Source organism: Gorilla gorilla, chromosome 15 (assembly GCF_029281585.2).
Source record: "Gorilla gorilla gorilla isolate KB3781 chromosome 15, NHGRI_mGorGor1-v2.1_pri, whole genome shotgun sequence".
Classification (NCBI taxonomy): domain Eukaryota; kingdom Metazoa; phylum Chordata; class Mammalia; order Primates; family Hominidae; genus Gorilla; species Gorilla gorilla.
In genome coordinates, this window is record NC_073239.2 from 27,659,367 (window position 1) to 27,673,389 (window position 14,023).

General features: G+C 36.2%; 1 long non-coding RNA gene across 1 annotated transcript in view; it reads left to right on the forward strand.

Moving 5' to 3' along the window:
- LOC129526668 (uncharacterized) overlaps positions 1-3,184 on the forward strand; it is a 91,305-nt gene extending 88,121 nt beyond the window's left edge. The window contains exons 6-7 of the long non-coding RNA XR_008671391.2: positions 1,173-1,277; positions 2,595-3,184. This is a non-coding gene — a long non-coding RNA (uncharacterized lncRNA). The remainder of the gene's footprint in view (positions 1-1,172; positions 1,278-2,594) is intronic.
- The last annotated feature ends 10,839 nt before the right edge of the window (positions 3,185-14,023 follow it).

A 14,023-nucleotide genomic window follows, 5' to 3' on the forward strand; every position in this document is an offset into this window, starting at 1 on the left:
TAAAGCAGGCAAATCTGTAACCTAATATGGCCTCTACTAGGTAATATTAGTTTTCTTTCTCTCTTTGTGTTATCTCTTGTACCTATAAAGGTTTTTGCAATTAACATACAATTATAAATTTGAAGCTATAATTGAAAAAATAAATCTGCTTTGAGGTTGATTATTTTCTAGTACCCAGGTTGTGTATACATAGGTGAAGCAGTACATTTGATTTCAGAGATACTTCAGAGGCTTTTAAATTCCTTTGCTGTAGGACTAGTGTGCATATAGTACAATGATATAGGTTAAACAGAATAACCATCATGTTTCAGTGTCACTGTGAGATATATTTGAAAATATATCTGCCTATCACTGGAAGATGACTACACTGTATAATAGAAAATGGCATTGGTGGTGACAAGAGGGGAAGGGGGGCTGATAACTGAAGAAAATGATAAAGGGATAAGGAACCTCTTCCCAGCAAACTTGCAGTGAATTCTTCAATATATGAGTCACAGATTTTAGAGTAGGTATCTACACTGCAGGGATGGAGAAAACCTACTGTGCCCCAGATATTGGAAGAGCAGAGCAGGAAGTGTAGAAATATCAGGGAACCCAAGGATACACTTGAGAAACACCATGCTAGATTATAAATTTTGTGAAGGCATGGATATCTTGACTTTTGCATCCCTGGAACAATGGCTAGAATTTAGTAGGTAATCAAAAATATTTGTTCTTGACATCCCTAGTCATTGGCATTTCAGCAAATGGAAATTTCAATTTACCAGTTGTTCAGGCCCAAATCTTTAAAGTCATCCCTCATTCCTGTCTTTCTTGTACACTCTGTATCCAGGTCATGAACAAATCCTATTAGCATACCAGTCATAATAATTTCTGAATATTATGACTCCTAAGCAGGCCCACCATTATCACTCTAGTGCAAGCTATCACCACTTCCAGGCTCCAGGCTCTTAGCTGGACTTCCAGTTTATACCCTTGCTCCCTGTATTAGTTTCCTGTGGCTGTTGTAGTAAATTACCATAAAATTGGTGGCTTAGAGCAACATAAACATATTCCTTTATAATTCTGAAAATCAGAAATCCAAACTTAGTCTCCTGGGCTAAAGTTAGGTACTGGCAGGGCTGGTTCCTTCAGTAAGCACAGAAGAGAATTAATTTCTTTTCCTTTTACAGTTTCTAGAGGCTGCCTGCCTTCCTTGGCTAATGACTTTGCATCACTCTGACGTCTTGCTCCCATGGTCGTATCACCTACTACTGGCCCTGATCTCACTACTTGGTGTAAGGATTGGTGTGATTACATCAGACGCAACCTGATAATTAAAGATAATCTCCCCACCTCAAAATTCTTAGTTTAATTACATCTGCAAAATACCTTTTGCTGGATAAGGTAACATTCACAAGTTCTGGAGATTAGGGCATAGACATCTTTTTGGGGCACGATTATCTGGCCTACCACACTCCCTTACAATCAAATCTCCTTAGAGCCAGCAGAGTGAAAAATCTGACCACATCAATTCTGGGCTCTGTATCTTCCATGTGATTCCCATTTTATTCAGGAATGTGAAACAGGAAGCATTATCCATAGTCTTAACAGCTGTGTATGGTTAGCTCCTCCACGGCTTCTCCAACATATCTACCACCACACACCCTTCACTCACTGTGTTCCAGACACTTTGGCTTCTTTTCTGTTCCTCAAACATGCCAAACACACTTTTACCCCAGCGCTTTTGCACTTGCTCTCACCTCTGCCTGGAATGTTCTACCTCCAGATATTCATATGCTTGGCTTTCCAACTGCATTCCAGTTTACGATTACGTATTATCTGACCGCAGGTCTTCTCTGAGCACCCCATGAGATACAGCAAACTCTCCTGTCAATCACCCACCCCTTATCTTGCTTTGCTATTTTTCATAGCACATTATGTCCATCTGAAATAGTATGTATTTGTTTGCTTGACGTCTTTCCCCCACTTTGAGAACAGTGTTTTGTTCACTGTTATGTCCCTAGCACTAGAATAGTTTCTGACACAGAGGTAAACTCAAGTATTAATTCTTAAATAATAAATGAAAGAATGCATGTTGAATTAGTGATTTCTAAACCAGTTTCATTAGATACCTTCTTGATATAGTCATGGTTCTTTTGCTATTTTCCCATTCTTCTTTTCTTAAACATGAACATCAAGATAATTTATTATCTTCTCTTCACAATAAAAACAATATAATTTTCCAATACTTTCATTGCAAGTGCTTATCACAAGATGAACATAACATCATAGGCTTGCCTAGATGACTATTGATACTGTTTATACATGGAAATACGTTCCAAATTAGAAATAAGTAAATTCCCATTAATTTTTTGAAATACAGTCTCTTTATAAGTTTGTAAGACTATTGGCATACACCTGATTGCAGAAAATACATACCATGTGCACTTACATTTATAGTTTAATTAACTAGCAGGTTTGAATTCATGGGAGGTTGCTCCAATTAGCTGACTGTGTTGAAGTAATGACAATAATATTTAGAGTTACTGTAACACTTTACCAACACTAATTACTACCCAAATTACTGTTGCATTGTCATCTCTCTTTTACAGATATGGAACAAAGGGATAAGGAAGTGACTTGCCTAAGTCACTGAGGAACCTAATACTGAGATTAGCACTCAATGATTCCTGGCTCTCAGAATGTGTGCTGCTACCACCAGGCCACACTCTTCCCTCCAGAGAGAAGATGTGTCAGCACGGAATTGTGCTGAAGCAAAGATGTGAAATAGAATGATTACATATCTACCTAGTGGGAAGATCTGGGGAAGAATCTATCAGTGCTGGCAGAGAAGCAAACCATACGACATCACTCATCCCCAGAAAGCGAAGTTAAGGGAAATAAAAAACAATCTACACCATTTAGAAAACACAGCCACCCCATACCCTTGGAAAAAATACACTAAAACATCTTCATCTGATTTGACCTCTAATAACATGAATCATTGTCTTATAACTCACTTTCTTACCTCTTGATTATTCTACAGATCCGGCATATATGAGCAAAATCTGACAAAATTCACTCATTTAATTTGAAGATTTTAATTATGTAGAAAAAGTAGGTTTGCATTCTTTCTTATTAATAGAGTTCAAAAGACTTAAGGCCTAGAGTCTAGCTTCAGCTATTAAAATTATACATCAGCATGTGTTTCTCCTTTATTAAGCAATGATTTGTTATACCTTTCCCCTTAGAGGACACCCACACTTCTTTAAAAATAAGTTGGGAGAACATTGACTGTGAATGTGTTTTTGTTTTCCTAATAGAATATCAGTGGAAGTTGTACACACAGATCAAGAGCTGTACACACATTATCATCTCCAAATAATTAATATTTGTGTATTATTTCCCTTGATCTGGCTATACATGAATACAGAGGCACTGGTACTACTCATCACAAAATACAGTGGTAGCTGGTTCCAGGGCTGCCTTTGTGAATACTCCCTGCCAGTGGCTGAAGAGACTAAGGAAGCACCCCTGCTGAGTCCCCTCTCGTCCTCCTCAGGGAGTATGCACTAATTCTATCTTCTCCTATCGGGAAGGCAGCCAAAGGCAGAAGCAAGAAGGACAGCACTATAGTTCCTAGAGAGAGGAAGGTGCCAATAGTCAGGAATGGAGAAGAAAAATGTAAGTTTTATAAAATAAGGATAACAGAAACAATGATTATTAGCACCTCAATCTTTCCATTATAGCCAAAGAGGAAAGTTCCATGACTGGCAGATGGAATAACACCATCCAATTGCAGTCTTATGTTTACACCACATACATAGAATAGAATAGAGAAAGGAAACTACTTTAAGGATGTAAGCTGTGGAGTAGAGTCAAATGCAGACTGCGATGATATTTTTGCCTAGCAGATTACGTGTGTCACACTTTGGCAAGCCCTTACCAGCTAGCTTGGCTCTCTGCTTGCTTTTGACCTTGGAAGTTTGACCAATAATTTAGTTTCAATTATTTATAGGAAAAACGCTTAGCTACTTGAAAAAAAAGTAATAGGAGTTATTTCAAAGAATTTTTTATACACATAGGGCTACTAATAAAATGAGTTCAAGATATTTTGTTTCTATGAAGTGGGAAAAGCACAGGATGAATGGGGGAGATACATTCAAATGAGCTTTTTAGAAAGGAGAGAGTAAGAAACACGTCTGTTGGCAAATCATCCTTCATAAATAATATCGTGTTGAAAAATATAACTAATTATGTTATATATAAACTTGAGCAGGAGCACATTTCTGAACACTAGACCTTTTTATTACAGTATAGAAAGGAAAAATATGATTTTGTAGAGCCATTTTCTCAATGTTTACAATTAGAAACGAAAGGTGAATATTAAGTATATTTTAAAAATTACAATTCTTTAAACAGTTGAAAACTCTATGATCATAAAAACATTAAATAGGATTTAAATGATCATTATGTTTATAAATATATTAATGGCACAATAAAGGTAGCATTTTTCCCCTTAAATGCATTACTTAAAAAATCCGTAAAATGAAGGGAAATTAATATCAAAAATTTTTTTTTAATTAAAGTTTCTCAGTTCCTTGGTAACAATGTATTATAAGTAGCAAATGTGTAATTAAAGCAGTCATTATATGTATATTTAGATCATCAATATGCAGTCTTCAATTTATTTAACAGAAAGTAGAAAACATTACAAAATGAGAAGCTTTGTGATGTTTTTCTTCATTTAATTCTGAGCTTTAATCCCTCCTCCCCAATTGTAATGTATAAATTCTATAATTTAGCCCCAATCTAAAATCCAGGAAAGAAAATATTTAGGAGGGAGATAATCAATTCAAAGAAGGTAAAAATATTAACTGTGTCATATTACCAAGGCAATCAGAGAATGAAGGCACTGCTGTTTGAAAGTGGAAATTACCTGTAATTTTAGGATTTTAAATGAAGAACTCTATAACAGAGAATGCAAATTTGGAAAACTATCCACATAAACTGAAATGTCTTTTCTTTATTTTAACCTATTCTGCATGAGAGAGCACCAAAGTCAGATTATGCATCTACAAATTTGGAGGCCTTCCACTTCTGAGATCTGAGAAGAAATTGCTTCTCTATGACTTGGCCTCTGGATTTAAAAGTATAAAGAGTATTTAAATGCCATGAAGCTAAACAAGGGTTGCTAGAGTAGTCCATCTCTATGGAAAAAAATGGCTCCACCAACCTTCATAATGATGATAGCCTGGTTCGTGGACCCAGAAACATGGGCTCCAGAAATAAACTATCTTGAACAATATCTTGTGGTCCAAGAAATAGGCAGTGTAGACTTTGAAGTCCGAGACCAGATATCAAATAATGGCTTTGAGAATAAGTATTGGGAGAGTTACCCAACCTTTCAGTGCTTCAGTTTCCTTATCTATAAATATTTCGATAATAGCAGAATGTATTTCATTAGTGTTTTTGAGAGGTTCAGATCAGATGAACATGGAAAGATCTTGGCAAAGTAGATTATTTAAATATTATTAAATTCACGTTTGCTATTGATGCTTTTACATGAAATTGTAAGATTTGCTTAAGTATAATCATACTTTACAATTCAGGAAAACCCCATTATTTTCTGAATTAGTAGATTATCAAGATGGTATTATATGATGTGACATTATATAATAGGTAAAAATAACAAATATAATATATAATATACAATACAATATAACAAATAATTTTAGATCCAAAAGGAACCTTAGAGATTTTACTGCATAATCAATCACGACTCAGCTTAGAAATGTGAAGTGTATTCCCAAAATCAGTGTTGGGGTTTTTTTTAAGTGTAAAACATAGGTTCCAAAAGTAAAACTTAGAAAACATTTTTTTCCTCTCAAAACCATTAAGAGATTGGAAAGTGTGCTGTTCCATTGGACTCTCTATTAACTCTTTCTACTAATTCTATTTTTATTAGTTGAAGTAATCAACCTCTGTATAAATTGGCTGGTCTACCAAACCATTTAAGAATAACAGAAGGCCCTTGTGAAAGATTTGTACTTGTGTTAATGATGTCAGATGACAGGGTCAGGAACACACAGCAGAGATGCCTACTGGCAGCAGAGATATTTTTATATTATTAATCACATCCAAAAATTATCTTAGGAAAGTAGAATTAATATTCCCACATGCCATGGAAAAGCTGAATTGTTAATAGCCTCCCTAGGGCTTTGATTATTTCTGCGGCATCTTCAATGACTTTGTCAATGTTTAAACATTATAAACTATCACAATTTTTCCTCATAAAATGAAATCCAGTGCTTTGGAGGCCTTGCTTTCTTTAAAATAAAGGATGCTAAACTGCTTAAAAATTAATAGATGAGGCCGGGCGCAGTGGCTCACGCCTGTAATCCCAGCACTTTGGGAGGCCGAGGCGGGTGGATCACGAGGCCAGGAGATCCAGACCACACTGGCTAACAAGGTGAAATCCCATCTCTACTAAAAAAATACAAAAAAAATTTACCTGGGCGTGGTGGCGGGCGCCTGTAGTCCCAGCTGCTCGGTGGCCTGAGGCAGGAGAATGGCGTGAACCCGGGAGGCGGAGCTTGCAGTGAGCCCAGATCGCGCCACTGCACTCCAGCCTGGGCAACAGAGCAAGACTCCATCTCAAAAAAAAGAAAAAAAAAAGAAAATTAATAGATGAGGCCAGGCACGGTGGCTCACACTTGTAATCCCAGCACTTTGGGAGGCCGAGGCGGGAGGATCACTTGAGTTCAGGAGTTCCAAACCAGCCTGGACAACATGGTGAAACCCCGTCTCTACTAAAAATACAAAAATTAGCCGGGTATGGTGGCGAGCGCCTGTAATCCCAGCTACTCGGGAGGCTGAGGTAGGAAAATCGCTTAAACCTGGGAGGCGGAGGTTGCAGTGAGCTGAGATCAGGTCACCGCACTCCAGAATGAGACTCTGTCTCAAACAAACAAACAACAACAAAAAAATTAATAGATGATTGGACCATACAAAATTAGTACAAAATAATAAAACTGTAGAGATTGATTTATAGAGACCAACATCCCAGAGTAATAAAATAAGCTGGATAACTGACAAGTTCCTTCTTCAAGTTGCTCCTTTATTGATCAGGTGCTGCATTCTCCATTATTGTCATATGTTAAGGAGAAACAGATAATGACATAGTTCAGTTTGAAGAGAAGTAAATATATTAATAAGGTACTTAATAAATAAAAATATGATAGAATATAAATTTGTATTGACAATTTGATAATTAATAGTAAATTAATAATAGAAAAGTTTTCATAGTCATTAAAAGGATTGTGAATCTCTGAAACATGGGACACTTCAGAATGTACCTTACGATAAATGTTCAGCCTTAAGATGAATGTCATTCTCATTGGATTATAAACTGAGCTGTAACTGAGTTGGAGAAGCAATCTAATGAGCTGGATGAAAAAATCTGACTTCAAAGCCCAAGTAGACTTACAGGTTGAAACAAAATGAGGGTTTCTAAACAGAAAGGTGGCCATTAATGCCCATTCAATTTACTACAGATAGGTGGATGCGCACTTGGATGTAAGAATGAGGATTTATGTCTCCTGTGACTGTACCAAAAATTAATGCTTCAGTCATTATAGGTACCATTTGACAAATAATTTCTTTCAGGTCAAAATGTTTTATTCCTATATAAATAGGGAGAATAAATTCTATAATATAAATTTCAAGAATAGATACATAAGGCATCATTTTCATTCCAATAAAAATGTGTTAAGCCATTTTTTACTTTTCAAATGTATTGTCGTGAATTTTTAATAAAACAGATTTTGTTTAAATTTACCTAACATTTTTCAGTGCTGGCATTACTCGTCATAATATAAAGACTATCAGAGAACAAAACTTGTTTTTTAATTTTTTTGTTTTAGATCTAATGATTCTTAATTAGTGAATCAGAATCAGTAAGAATAGTAAGAATTTTAAGTAAGAATACACGGACCTTTGAAATACATATTCTTCAAAGATCAATGAGCTGTTACGACTATAGAGACTATAGAGATAAGCCACATAAAAATATGTGCCAAAGTGCTGCAAGCAAATAATTCAGTGTTCAAACCCAAATCCTAATATATTTTCCTTCATCTCTCCCTTCCTTCTATTTCTCATTCCTTTTTCTTTCCTTTCATTGACTCGTGAATGTTCACAGTCAATTGGGAATAACAAGCATATAAATAATATGTGAACTAAGAATAATAATAGCACAGAGGAGACAAATGGTTATTACCCAAGTCTGAAGGAGAGCCAAGGAAGCTTTAAAAGCAACCAAAATGAGTTGGACATTGAAGGGTAGCAGGACATTACCAGGTGGGTGAGGATGGAGACATTGGAAATTTTAGAAAGAAAAAAAATCTTGGCCGGGTGCAGTGGCTCACTCCTGTAATCCCAGCACTTTGGGAGGACAAGGTGGGTGGATCACGAGGTCAGGAGATTGAGACCATCCTGACTAACACGGTGAAACCCCATCTCTACTAAAACACACAAAAAAATTAGCCAGGCATGGTGGTGGGCGCCTGTAGTCCCAGCTACTCGGGGGACTGAGGCAGGAGAATGGCGTGAACCCAGGAGGAGGAGGTTGCAGTGAGCCGAGATTGCACCACTGCACTCCAGCCTGGGAGACATAGGGAGACTCCGTCTCCAAAAAACAAACAAACAAAAAACCTTTTACAAAGTCTTCTCAAATTCTCTTTTTTGGTTGTGTCTCTGCCCAGCTTTGGTATCAGAATGATGCTGGCCTCATAAAATGAGTTAGGGAGGATTCCCTCTTTTTCTATTGATTGGAATAGTTTCAGAAGGGGGAAACTAGTTCAACCATTGTGGAAGTCAGTGTGGCGATTCCTCAGGGATCTAGAACTAGAAATACCATTTGACCCAGCCATCCCATTACTGGGTATATACCCAAAGGACTATAAATCATGCTGCTATAAAGACACATGCACACGTATGTTTATTGCGGCATTATTCACAATAGCAAAGACTTGGAACCAACCCAAATGTCCAACAATGATAGACTGGATTAAGAAAATGTGGCACATATACATCATGGAATACTATGCAGCCATAAAAAATGATGAGTTCATGTCCTTTGTAGGGACATGGATGAAATTGGAAACCATCATTCTCAGTAAACTATCGCAAGAACAAAAAACCAAACACCACATATTCTCACTCATAGGTGGGAATTGAACAATGAGATCACATGGACACAGGAAGGGGAATATCACACTCTGGGGACTGTGGTGGGGTGGGGGGAGGGGGGAGGGATAGCATTGGGAGATATACCTAATGCTAGATGACGAGTTAGTGGGTGCAGCGCACCAGCATGGCACATGTATACATATGTAACTAACCTGCACAATGTGCACATGTACCCTAAAACTTAAAGTATAATAAAAAAAAAAAAACAAAAAAAACCAAAGTCTTCTCAAAGGACAGAATTGCTTAATTCTCTCCTCCTTGTATAACCTCAGTTTTTATGTACCTTTGGGGATTTGTATGCTGTCCTCCCACAGCTGCCATGTAAACAAGGTGGTAGCCATTGGCTTGGTCTTGCTCATTCAAGACATAATATACCTTTTCTCCTGGTAGTAGGACTTACTGGCTTTCAAGATTGCTCCTCTGAGGAAATAAGGCTTGGAAAGAAGTCGACTTTTAAAAAAATGAGATCGATTATTGTGTGTGGCTAAGTGAGAATCGACCTAAGGACCAAGGTCATAGATTAAGAAGAAACTTCGGAAAACAGTACCTGAAATTCAGGGAGAGTTAATTTTCCAAAACTTAACAGCCCAGTAGTCATTGCTCCTTAGCTTCTGAGAAAATATAAAAGAAGGAAGACCCTATTAATTGTCAGAATTTGGGAGATATTTTTGGACATAGTTTATAATATGCTATGTGAATCTAAAGTAGGTCCAGTTTGGCCAGGCGTGGTGGCTCACGGTTGTAATCCCAGGATTTTGGGAGGCTGAGGTGGGCGGATCACAAGGTCAGGAAATCGAGACCATCCTGGCCAACATGGTGAAACACCGTCTCTACCAAAAAAATACAAAAATTAGTTGGGTGTGGTGGCATGCGCCTGTAATCCCAGCTACTCTGGAGGCTGCCGCAGGGGAATCGCTTGAACCCGGGAGGCGGAGGTTGCAGTGAGCCGAGATCGCGCCACTGCACTCCAGCCTGGGCGACAGAGCAAGACTCCGTCTCAGAAAAAAAAAAAAGAAAGAGAGAGATACAGTTCGTACCTAACTCATAGAGATTTTAAAGATTTTATGAGCCAAAATTGCCTAATCTCCTAATTTCACCCTGCTCAGGATAAATGTCAAGGATAGGGAAAGTGGTGAGGAGATTTTAGATAACTTTACAAGTAATTACATAACAAGACAACTTACAACTAGTACCTAGAATGGCCTGGCACACAGTAGGTGTTAAGCAAATATTTATCAATAAGTAAATGAGTGCTTTTCTCCACAAAAAAAAAATGGAAGTTTCTTGTGCTATCTTGTCTCTTGACATTAATTTTACATCAGCTCTGTGGCATTAAATGGAGTAGGGAGTAAGCTAGCAAGCTTTTGGACTGAAAAACAAAGGTTCTTATATTCTTTGTTGGGATATTATTCTCAACCAGGAGGCACTCAGGATAATTAAATTATAAAGGATAGGTAATGAGAAACTTTGGGAGAAAACATATGCGTATATGGAGAGAGTGAGAGAAAAAATAGAGACTCCAAAAGATATATTTTAAAGTATATCAAATCTACAAAAGTTAGTATGCTTTTAATTTTATTATATATACAAGGGAATTTTGGTAATCTTACACTAGTTGTCAGAATAATCTCAAACTATTTAACTTCTTAAACTTTAATAATTTTAGGAACTATTTTAACTAAACTAAATTGCCTTCATGAACAAAATTTAAATATACTTATAGATACATTGTTTTCAGACATAGTGATACAAGGTATTGTAAAAGAGATTTTAGCATTGATACAAGTTGAGTGATATTATAACATCAAACAAATTAAAGTCTTCTTAAATTTATTAAATACCTTCATGTAGAGAACTGATGTCTTGGGATAGGAGAAGGTGCATTTGTTCTAGTATTTTTCTTCATTGTGGCAGGTTGAGATGAGTGACTTCGGAGCAAATTTTATAAAGAAAACAAAGCCTTGATTCCTAGCAAATATATATTTTATTTACATTAAATTATTATTCCATGTATTCATTTAGCAAACAGTTTTTGAGCCTCCACAATATGCTAGTCATCACCCCTGAGCCCCATAAATAAAATGAAAATGAAAATTCAGGGACACGAATGGAGCTGGAGGCCATTATCTTTACCAAACTAATGCAAGAACAGAAAACCAAATACTGCATGTTCTCACTTATAAGTGGGAGCTAAATGGTGAGAACACGTGAACACATAATGGGGAATCACACACACTAGGGCCTATTGGAGATTGGAGGGTAGGAGGAGGGAATGGATCAGGCAAAATAACTAGTGGGCACTAGGAATAATACCACAGTGATGAAATAATCTGTAAAACGAATCCCCATGATACAAGTTTACCTATATTACAAACCTGCACATGCACCCCTGAACTTAAAAGTTAAAAAGTCAAATAATAAAGTACTTAAAAATTTGAAATTAACAAAACTCAGGGAGTTTACTGTTTATTCAGTCAACCCTTCTCAGAGGACAGTCATGTAGCTAAGAAGACTGCCTAGGACTAGAGTGGAGTATCATTTTGGAGATGCAAAGAGGTCTCTGAAGAGAAAGCAGCATATAGAAAGGATCGTGGCTAACCACTGGGTAACTCTTCCTTGGTTGATCTGCCTTGTGTTGATTCAATAATAATAATAATAACACATTGCAGTGATAATATAGAATATTCATAAATGATAAACATTTTCAGAGAAGACTAGGAAATCAATGTCAATTAAGATTCAGGCTAAAATTTGAAGTTATGAAATTTGCTGGTGCCTTGAAGCTATTTGCTCACAGGAGGGAGACTTTCTGGAAGAACTCTTTGAACAGGTTTTTTTCAACCAACAAAACTTCATAATAGCATAAAATGAATGATCCAGATTTATAGCTTCAGGCAGCATCTTTTGATTACCATTTTGTGTATTATACCTGAGAAAAAGGAGGTGTAAACAATCAATTATATAAGATTCAAATATTTTGAAATCTCTCTCTCTCTCTGTCACATACACACACACACACACACACACACATATGAAACAAACAAAAAACAGAAAAATAAATAGAACGTGACCCAGAATTCTTGTTCTCTAATTGAAATATGTAGACTTCGGAGGTTAAGTAATCAAGATAGAAATCCTGCCCGTCCCATTTATTATTGTGTGATAATTTTTTATGATCCTCAGTTTCCTTGTTTGTCAAAATGGGGCTAATGATATTTTTGGCATTGTTTGCAAGAATTAGAAGCAATGCATGTCAAGAGCTATACACAATTCAAGTATTACTTGACCAGAGGTTTTATCTAAAAGAAAAGATGTCCATCCAGCTAATAGCAATATTTTTTTCAGAGTCAACAGTGTCTAGACATTTAAAAAGTGAAAACTCCATTTACTTGATTTCAAATCTTACTCCTGTATTGTTTTAAATTCATACTAATCTGCTATATTAATCACTTGGGCTTTTGAACACTTTTGTAGAAAAGACTTACAGAAGATTTGCACTTCATCCTTAGATGCTTTGTTAATTTTAATTCATTTCAGAAAATGTCTAAAGTCTTTAATGAAGTGCTATCTTCATTTATTAGTTGTACTATAATTCGGTGAACTTCAGCAGCTCAAAGTAAAAGGATGACATAATCAATTCTAATTGTTTTAGAAATGTTTTTGCCTTAATTTTTTTAAAAGCTCTAAGGTAATAATAGCACTTTTCATCAGCAAAGTACTTTATAAAGGTGAACAGGAAAAAGTGTTCTCTGGTGGTTCAATAAGACATTGAGAGTTCAGAAAATCGAGGCTGTTTCTTTCTCCTTTATTGACTTCAATGATTTTTGGATAACTTACCTAACATAGGTGGTGCTCTTCATATATAATGTTTCTTGCTTTACAATAGGTCAAAGAACTATTATCTGGCTACTTCTCTTGTATAGGATAATTAGATAATTCCCCCCACCATCTATGTCACCCTATTTCTTACTTGTCTTTTCTGGCTTTATTTCCTAGCTTGTATATCTTTTAGTATTTTATATATTGGGAGATAATGATGAATATTAATCTAAAATAAAGGCTTCAATTTGGAGACAGAAGACGATCAATTTAAATTTCGATTATCTCTTAAATTGGCTGCATGGCCTTGGGCAAGTAACTTTACTATTCTGAATTGTTTTCTTACATGTAGAGTTAGTGTTAATTGTTTCTTACAGCTGATCTAAGGAGTAAATTAAATATATTTGATATGTTTTATTATCACCTAACTAGGCCTCTGATTGGCTTCGTCATTTGGTGTAGTACTTGAAATCATAAAAAGGTTTCTCATCTTGCTTTTATAAAAAAAATACAAAATATTTACAATGAACCACTGTCACTGAAATTTCTACCTACTTTTTCTGCTTTCCCCAAAATACACACACACACACACACACACACACACAGCTTCTCATTATGTCTATTATCTCATTTCTTGATAATTCTCTTTCTCTCTTATGAATTCCTTTTTAGCCATGCTAGCATCCTTGCCTTCTCTAAACATACAGAATTACTCCTACCTCAGTGCCTTTGCACCTATTCTTCCTTTTTCTGGAAACTTCCTCCCATGGATAGCTTACTCTCTCAGTTCCTCCAAAGTTTTGCTTAAATGTTAAAATCTGATTGAGACCTTCTCTGATGATGCTGTATAAATTACCATGTTTCTCACTTCATTCTTCCAGCACTAGCTATCTCCTTTCCCTGCTTAATTTTTCTCTATGTGTATTAATTATCTATTGTTTTATATCAAATTACTTCAAAACTTCATGGC